The sequence below is a fragment of the Heterocephalus glaber genome, unplaced genomic scaffold (assembly GCF_053883595.1).
Source record: "Heterocephalus glaber isolate CG9 unplaced genomic scaffold, H.glaber_assembly_v1.0 deba00001532, whole genome shotgun sequence".
In the NCBI taxonomy this organism is placed as follows: domain Eukaryota; kingdom Metazoa; phylum Chordata; class Mammalia; order Rodentia; family Bathyergidae; genus Heterocephalus; species Heterocephalus glaber.
In genome coordinates this window covers 25,897,610-25,905,549 of record NW_028258330.1, presented here as the reverse complement: position 1 = coordinate 25,905,549, position 7,940 = coordinate 25,897,610, and the positions used below count along the sequence as shown (strand labels likewise).

The 7,940-nt window shown below is 43.3% G+C and overlaps 1 protein-coding gene across 15 annotated transcripts in view; it reads left to right on the top strand.

The window, feature by feature from the left end:
* The first annotated feature begins 7,460 nt into the window (after positions 1-7,460).
* The window catches only part of Ncoa6 (nuclear receptor coactivator 6), a 95,054-nt gene continuing 94,574 nt past the window's right edge, over positions 7,461-7,940 (top strand). For 11 of the 15 annotated variants that reach the window (XM_021246897.2, XM_087188913.1, XM_087188912.1 and 8 more), the window contains exon 1: positions 7,480-7,699. The gene's annotated coding sequence lies outside the window, so the exon portion shown is untranslated. Of the gene's footprint in view, positions 7,700-7,940 lie in introns of all 15 variants that reach the window. The other 4 variants (XM_087188910.1, XM_004867903.4, XR_015442016.1 and 1 more) reach the window with 2 other exon arrangements.

The window sequence follows — 7,940 nt, the reverse complement described above, 5'->3', positions numbered from 1 at the left end:
CCTGTCCTTTGTTTGTAGGGCACAACTGACATCTTTTTGGTTTTCCTGTTGTCATAGTAGGTCTTTGTGATGCTGTGCCTGCCGGTTCACCTGTGAGCTCACCGATGTGCTCCATAATTTTTTTTGCATAGTTCCTTGGGCAGAAATATTTTGTTCTTCCTCTGTTGTAAATGATCTCTTATGAGTTCCACTCCTCTAAGAAAATTTCTCCATGATATTTTGCACTTGTTATCTTCTTTGTAAACTACAAAACTATTCATGCCTCACATTTAGAATTAAGTAAAACACAACCATTGACCAATGCTTTGTGTTTCAAGTGATGTCATAGTTGCTGTATAACTCATCAACATCTACTCTGCCTTTGGCTTTTTTATAAAAAGTTACCATCTCAGGGTTCAGTTTTGTTGAGGTTTCTCTGTCAATTTTTCCATCATAGTGCAATGTTGACATCAACAGTACCAGTTTGTTTTTCTTTGCCATACATGAGGCCAATGTTACATCTCTCTGAAATCCAAAGATTGTACAATACAATTCTCTACTTTGAACTTACAAAATTTCATTGGGAGTTTCTGCTTTATTCTTGCATAAAGTTCCTAGACTGGTCAACTTGGGCTATGTTAGCAAATGCAACATCAACTGAAAACTGGTAAACCAATTGTCGAATGCCACATTAGCCTGGGAGACAGGAGCAACAAATCTGTTCACAACATCATTTGGTTTGCTACTTCAAATAAAGACCTCATGGCTGAGTTCCAGGATAAATTTCTAAGTTGAAAGTATATGCCTTCGCATCTAGAAGGACATACATTTTTATACTGTATTTTGAAGGCTTTTGGCATATACTCCCTAAAGCTACAGCAACCAGGTTTTTCATATGCCGTTGTACTGAATTGGGCTACTTCTGGATGTAGCGTTCTCCCTGGAGTCGGCCACCCACTCCAGGTTCGTGTAGTTGTGGAAGAGGGCCTGGCGCCCTCCCACAAACACCCGGGACTTCCTCCTCTAGCAGCATCTCCAGCTCCACCATCTTCATATCCTCCTCCTCATCCTCCTCCTGCAGCCGCAGGGACAGTTGCAGCGCTGAGAAACCGAGTCTTGGAGAGGAGGTGCGGCGAAGGCAACGGGGCGCAAGCGGGCGGGGGGGTGGGGGGGGGGTGGCAGTGCGAACAGCAAACCCAGAGCTCCGTGGGCAGCAGGGCAGCAGAGGGCCAGAGGCCCTGTGAGTGGCATGCCCGCAGGATGGTCACTGCCACTGTGGTTCCCTCGCGCACGCGCTCCCTCCCCGCAGCGCTCGCAAAAATAATAATTTTTTTTTTTTGGTGCCGGGGATCAAACTCAGATCCTTCCGCTTGCGCAACAGGCTGCGAAACCACTGAGCCAAATCCCCGGCCCAAAAATAATAATTTTTAAAAGCGAGTAACATATGTTGATGAGAATGTGATAAACTGGAACACTTGTACATTGCTACTGGGAATGTAAAATGAAACAGCAGCTGTGGAAGACAGTTGGCATTTCTTTAATAAGCTAAACTATAAGTTACCATATGACCCAGCAATTCTATTCCCAGATATATGCACCCAAAAACTGCAAACAGGTATTGAAACAAACACTTGTACATGCATGTTCATAGTAGCATTATTTACAAGAGTCCAAATTTGATTCCAACTAGTTTATTTATTTATTTATTTGGTATTGGGAATCGAACTCGGGACTTTGCGCTTGCGAGGCAGGCGGTGGAACCACTGAGCTAAATCCCCAGCCCCCGAAAGTTGAAAGCCCAAAAGCCCATCAGTAAACAAACAGATAAACAAAATATGGCATATTCATATAAGGTAATATTACTCACCCATATAAATTAATGAGGTCTTGATAAATGCTACAACATGGAGGAAGCTTGAAAATGTTGCTAAGTGAAAGAAGGCAGACACAAAAAAGCGTATACTGTATGATTCTATTTATATAAAATATTCAAGCCGGGTGTGGTGGATCATGCCTGTAATACCAGCACTTGGAAGGCTGAGGCAGGAGGAGTGCTGCAAGGCCAGCCTGAACTACATAGACCCTGTCTCGAAAAAACCAGTAAGTAAATATGTATATAAAATATTCAAAATAGGCAAATCTATAGAGATAGAAAATAAATTAGCCATTCCTTGAGGCTAAAGGAATGGTGGCTTGTGGGGAAGGTGATATTTAAAGGTATATCGTTTCTTTTTGAGGTGATGAAAATGTTCTAAAATTGAATTTGTTGATGGTTGCTCATATCTGTGACTATACTAAAATGATTAAATTGAAGACTTTAAATGAGTGAATTGTGTGGTGTGTGAATTATAATTCAATAAAACTGTTGTAAAAGACAGGAAGCCAGGGATGTAGCTCCATGGCGCCGTGCCTGCCGGGCAAGTGCAAGGTCCCGAGTTTGATCTCAGTTGCGGTACTGTCTGATTTTTTTAAATTGTGTAGGTGTCATGGGGGGGGGCGGACAGGGGATTAAACCCAAGGCCTTCTCATTGAGCTACATGCCCAGACCTTTTTATTTTATATTTTGAGACAGGGTTTTACTAAATTGTCCAGGCAGGACTTGAACTTTTGATCCTTTTGCCTTGCCTCCCAAAGTGCTAGCATTATAAGCATGCACCACCCTGCCTCGCTGAGTCTTAAAAATTTCAATTCTTTCTTCCCAAAGAGCAAGACATTGCCAGCATCTATGAAGCTGTCATGCAAAGTAGCAAGTGACACCCTCCTCAAGGATCTTCTGTATTTCCATTTGTCTGAAAAGTATTACAATCAGGTAATATTATAACGAGGCACTTTGCTGCCATCTACTGGTAAATTATCAAAATATATTTACACATTACAACCTCCTTTGACTGTTACCACACAGAAATTATACCCTCCTGCAGGGTGTAACTCGCCCAGTTAAATGTGGTAATCTTGTCATTTTGCACTGCTGTGAGGAACTCTGAAGACATTAGAATGTTGATACTCTCCATGTGATTTCGTTCTTTCTCCCCCTTCTATTTGTTGTGGTTTTTCTTAAAAATATAATTTAAGACTTCAATATTAATCTTATCACACCAAAGTACCCCCACATGAAACAAATGATAAACTCTTCAGATTAAAGAACAGTTGATTTTCTTTTTTTAAAAACCTAATCTTAATCCAGAGCAATTCCTGAATCTCTCAGGATTGTCGTCATTGTCATGTGCTCCCCTGCCCCCCTCCCCCCATGTACTTCAAGCTGGCCTTGAACTCACTATGTAGCCCAGGCTGGCCTTAAACTTGAAGTGATCATCGTGTCTAAGCCTCTTGAGTGCTGAGATTATAGGCATGTGCCATTATTCCAGGAGGATGGCTTCTCTTCTATACATTCTCTTTGAAACATTCTATAAACAGCCTTTTCTGAAGCTTCTGTTAATCCGTTGTTTGTTGAGACTATCATATGCATTAGGCAGTCTTCTGAATATTTATATGCATTAATAAATTTAGTACTCTTGATAACCTTATGATACAGGAACCTTTATTATCTACATTTTACAGATGAGGGCACTGTAGCACAAAAAAAATTACTTTACAAGTGATATTACAATTAGCTTCCTTGGGAAGCTTAGAGTCTATTAGAAACACAAGAGAAAAGCCATATAGAGATTAAAATAAAAAGAAAATAAATGCCACCTGCCTTGCAAGTGCAAGGACCCGAGTTTGATCCCGGGTACCAAAAATAAAAAATAAAAACAAAATAAAGGAGAAAGACCCTGATGGACCAGTATTTATCTCCTTTTGGTCCCAATTTTTCCATGTCTATAACAAGGAGGTTGGATTTGCCCAAGATCACATAGCTAATAAATGGTTAGAGGCCCTGAGATTTTAGCTCAGTGGTTCTACTGCCTGCCTCGCAAGCACAAGGTCCTGAGTTCGATCCCTGGTACCAAAAAAAGAGAAAGATTCAGTTATAAATGGCTAGAATCTGAACTTGGGTATTTTGTCTTCAGAGCCCAATCTTGTAATCATTCCTCTACACTATTTGCTGCTTTTGTTCCTGTGCTGCCTCTTATAGTCAACAAATATTTATGTGGCCTATGTACCTGATGTTTTCACCTGTGAGCTGTGTAAGTGGAGGCCCCTGTTTCCTCTGCTCCCTGGATTCTCATAGATCCCAGGAAAAGCCATGATCTTCCATTTAAGGACATAGACAACAAGGTAAAAATATGATAGTGTGTCAGGTTCTGGAATCTTGTGTTAAAATATACATACAATTTGATATTTTAACTATTTTTCAAGTATATAGCTCAGTGGCAATAAGTCATTCATGATGTTATGCAACCATCCCACAATCTATCACCAGAACGTTTTTATCTATTGCATATAAAACTCTGTACCCATTAATGCATCCCAATTCATGCTGTTTCCAGCCATAAGCAACACTAGTCTACTTTCTGTCTTTATGAAATTGACTACTCTCGGAACCTCATATAAGAATCATACAACTTTTGTCTACTTTATTTATTTATTTTGGTGTTACTGGGAATTGAACCCAAGTGCTCTACTACAGTCCTTTTTATTTTTTGAGATAGGGTTTCACTAAGTTGTTCAGGATGGCCTCGAACTTGCTATTTTCCTATCTCATACTCTCAAATAGCTGGGACATCTGGCCAATATTTGTTCTTTTGTGTTTATTTCACTTTCCATAATGTTTTCAGATTGCATCCATGTTGTAACATGTATCAGAATTTCCCTTCCCCCCTCACTGGGGATGGAATCCAAGACCTGGTACATGCTGATCTGGTACATGTGTTCTACCACTGAGCTACCCTCTCAGTGCCTTTTTCCTTTTTTAAGGCTGAAAAATATTCTACCATATAGACCACATTCTGCTTATCCTTCATCTGTGGATGGATACTTGGGTTGATCTACCATTTGGTTATTGTGAACAATGCAGCTGTTGTGAACAATGCTATGTACATGGGTGCATAAATGTCTTTTCAAGTCTATGTTTTTGCTTCTTTTTGGATAAATACCTTCAGGTAGATAAAATTGCTATATCACATGGTGATTCTATCTTTAACTTTTTTGGAGAAATTGTCAAACTCTTTTTCATTGTGGCTGCATCAGTTTACATTCCCACTAGCAATGAGTAAGGGTTCTAATTTCTCCACTTCCTTGCCAAGACTTGTTATTTTCCATCTTTAAAAAAATAATTGCTATCATAATGGGTGTAAAGTGGTATCTCATTGTGGTTTTAATGTGCATTTCCCTAATGACTAATGAGATTGAACATCTTTTCATGTGTGCTTTTTTGATCATTTGTATATTTCTTTGGAGAAATGTCATTCAAGTTCTCTGCTCATTTTCAAATTTTTGTTGTTTAGTGTTGAGTTTCTGAAACCTTTCAGAGCTTTCTTACCTCTAAAAGTTTTTGTGGGTGATGTCAGCCTCGGGGCTAGCTGTTGGCAGGGAGCCCTGTCTCAGCAGGGCGAAGAACTAGAGTTTTTAAATTCAGTCTTTCAATCTATTAATCAAATCATTAATTGTATCATAATCAAAAGAATCACTCTTTTGCTGTGTCAGTTTTTTAGGCTAACACAGGAGAGTACATGTTGTTCATTCTCTTTATATGAAGTTCAAGAACTGTCAAAATTAACATCTGATGTTAAAAGTCAAAATAATGGTTACTTCTGGGGAGGAAGTATTTACTAAAAGGGAATACATGGAAGGAGACAATAGAAAACTTTCTGGATTAGGTACCTCCTGTGGCTGCCTGTGGTTCTTTGCTTCTTTCTGCACTCTCGAGCCTGTCATGTAGGACGGCACCTAAGAATCATGTATAACAAATATTTCCTGAGCATCTACTCTAAGTCAGGCATTTTGCTGTGTACTGAGGAAACTGCAGTAAACAAGATGGATATGGTTTCCTTCTTCAAGTAGTTGAGTTTAGTGGCAAAGACAGAAAATAACTTAGTGCACTCTATTGAGGACAAGTACATGCCGCTGACAGCCAGGAAGGGAGATCAGGGCAGGTGTCCTGGGTATACCCGTGTTTGAACTGGGATCTGAAGACTGACCAGTTATCTATGTGGAAAGAGAATTTCAGGCAAGATCAGTATGTGAAAAGGGCCAGAGAAGGAAGTACAATGAATACAGGTTGTATAAAGGTTACTGTGGCTTCAACTCAGAGAGAAGGGAGGAGGACCCTGAGGTAAGTTTGGAAATGCAGTGAGGGCAACAATATTTATTTGGCCTTTGTCTTAAAGCAAATCATTTTTTAGTGGTGGTAGGGTTTGACGTGATCAGAATTCTGATTTAGAAACATTACTCTGACAACAGTGTGGAGAATAGTTTGGAGGAATCCAGGGTGGGTGTGAAAATGTCAAGGGTCTCCCCAACCGCTTCCCACCCCCATGGCTCTTGTACCAGGGCTAAATGTGTGAGAGGATCCTCGTGAAACTGGACCACAGCCGTTTCATCAAGGTGCACTTGGACGAAGCCCAGCAAAACAACACGGAGAACAAGGTGGAAACATTTTCTGATGTCTACTGTATAAGAAACTCACCGGTTAGTTTTGAATTCCCAGAGTTTTGGTTGTAAAAACATTTATCACTCACAGTAAACACACACACACACACACACACACACACACACACACAATTTGTGGAATGAAAGGGTTCCTGACTCCCTTTCTTTTTTTTTTTCCCCTCGGTACTGGGAATTGAGCAAGCACAGCACTGCTGAGCTGTATCTCCCGCCCTATGACTCTTAGATGGAACCAATACAAGTAAGCTGTTCAGGTTACAATCTTCCCGCTCATTTGCTATTGTCTGTGACGTTTCTAACAGATAGATCTCCAAACTCTCACTTTATGGTAAGGAAGCTGAGATTCACAGAGGTAAAGAAAAATCACAAAGATGTCAAGTGGTAACTACATCTGAGCCCACGCGTGTATGACAGATATCTGATCATATAGCGAGGCCTTCCTACATTTCGGGAGGAAAGAGGTCACACTCGTTCACTCAAGAATTTTATGTTTTGGGCACCCATCAAATTTACTAGAGTGGTAGTAATGATGGAAAAAGTAGAGATTTATAGGGAAGCAGTAATTAAAATTGTTATTGTCACCATTATCATTAGACGCTAAATAATGACATTATTCGATACTATGTGTCAAGCAACGTGAAGAGCTTTCCATTTTCCATGTCTTCCCTCATTTCCCCTTCTCAAGGAAAAAGTATCCTCATATTTCAGATGGATAAACTGAGGCTTGGAGAGTTGACGCGTCCAAGGATACTCAAGAGTGCTAGCAAAGGACTGAGCCAGGGCGAGAGCACAGCAACAGCAAGCAAGACACAAGTTCACCGGATCCCAGCAGGAACCGAACGCGCTCCACCTCGCGCTCGCGGGGACGCTTGGTCACATGGGTAGGGCCCCGCCCCTCGGGTCCGCCCCGCCCCCCGGGTCCGCCCCGCCCCCGCCAGCGCTCCCCCCCTCTCGCCCTCCCTCCCCCTCCCTCCCCGGCCCGGTCCGGCCCATCCCCCTCCCCACCGGCTCCCTGAGGCCCTGCCGGGTCGGGCTGCGGGAGGCCGGGCGCCGAGGGCCAGACTGACGGGTTAACGCGAGGACTGGCGGGCGGACGCACGGAGGGCGGCGGGCACGCACGGCCCGGGCTGGCGCTCCGAGGCCCGCCCGGGAGGGCCGGGGCTGTGCTCAGGTGAGGCGACGGCGACGTGGGCCCGTAAGGGGTGGGCCTGCCGGCCGGCCGCGGTCGAGGCCTGGCTGGCTTCGTGGGGAGGAGGCGCTGCCCGGGACCGGCGCGGGAAAATGGCGCCGGACGACCGTAGAGGGGACCCGGCCCGGAGTCGCCCCGCCCGCCTGCCGGCTGCGCTGCCTTCCCCGTCGCCATGTTGGGGAGCGGGCCCCGGGCCTCGGGCGGGGGCGCTGGAGGGAGCGGC